Genomic DNA, 1383 nt, shown 5'->3' with positions numbered 1-1383 from the left:
AAATTGATTGGCATTTTGTCCCACATAGGGTGATGGCTGTTCAAGTCGCCCATGATAATAATGGGTTGATTCGTGTTTAATATTTTGTCAAGATCGTCTGACTTTAATTTATTGCTTGAATTACAGTATATATTTGTAATGAGGATGTCGTTGACTTTGACTGTTATGTATTGGGTGGAGTTGTTATCAAAAGAAGTAATTTTTTGATATATCAATTTGCTGTATAATAAAGTGGCTACTCCGCCAGTTGACAGTGACTTTGACAGTGATCCAGTAATTGACACCCACTTATTGACAGTTTTCATATAAGGTAAATAATAACGGTGTTTTGTTTATCGTGTTTATTAAACAAGTTGTAGTATAATATCAGAACAATATTTATGATGCCTCAAAAACATCTACAGGTTTAATAAATTTATATTTTCTGGATGAGGCAGTTTGCCCAGTACAGCAGTTTTATTTACACTGGAGATGTCATTCGCGTCCATTCGAAAAATTGTTTTGTCCTCATTTAACACCTTCAGTGACATGACTTCTAACTCGTCGTCGTCGTCATATAATTTTTGCACAACACAAACATATCTGTATTGAGTTGCTTTGCGCTATCCTCCATGAAACTTAATCAACAAATAATCTCCCGTGGTTATCACGCTTGGTGACTCAATTTCGCAGAAGTCTTGATCAACTTCAAATGGGTCAACATCGTCCAAACTACCTCCACTGTTTTCCCACTCCTCTTCAGATGTTTCCGAATCTACACTTACTTTCGTCTCTAATTGAGATTTAATTTTTTTCTTTTTGTTCTCTTCTCGTTGTAATTTTCTTTGTTCTTTCTCTTTAATCTTTCTTTTTTTCTCACCATCTTTGTTTGTATTGTATTTCCTCCATGCCTCTGATATCACTACTGAAGGTATTTTCTCTTTTGACCTTTTCTTCTTGGTCGATGGGAAGGCACTGGCCAAAACAACGCTCTTTTGAACGGCAATGGTACATTCTTTAACGGTGTAGGTAAATTCGAAGACTCCTTATAATTCTGGGCAACTTCGTTTTCGTTGTTTGCAACTTCTTTCAATGGCGTTTTATGTATAGATTGGACCACTCTTTTATCTGTATTAACATTGTTTTCAGTGTCACTTGCAAATGTGCTTTTAACTGCATCTTTCCAAAGGTAGAACAAAGCAGTGTCCGCAATATCTTCATGCCACAAACCCGCTGCCTCTGTCAAGCACAATTGAAATGCTTTAATTTTTGGCTTGGCAATCCTAACTTCCAAGTCTTTTAAAAACTGTTCTGAATCATTTGTTTCTAACAAAGGTATTTGAGTTGTAGGTGGCTTGACTATTTTTTGAAAGTTGACATTTTCTACTTCGAAAGGGCAAAGTC

This window comes from Dendroctonus ponderosae, unplaced genomic scaffold (genome assembly GCF_020466585.1).
Source record: "Dendroctonus ponderosae isolate FM_Combo_2020 unplaced genomic scaffold, Dpon_F_20191213v2 Dpon_F_20191213_1, whole genome shotgun sequence".
In the NCBI taxonomy this organism is placed as follows: domain Eukaryota; kingdom Metazoa; phylum Arthropoda; class Insecta; order Coleoptera; family Curculionidae; genus Dendroctonus; species Dendroctonus ponderosae.
This window is presented reverse-complemented; position numbering follows the sequence as displayed.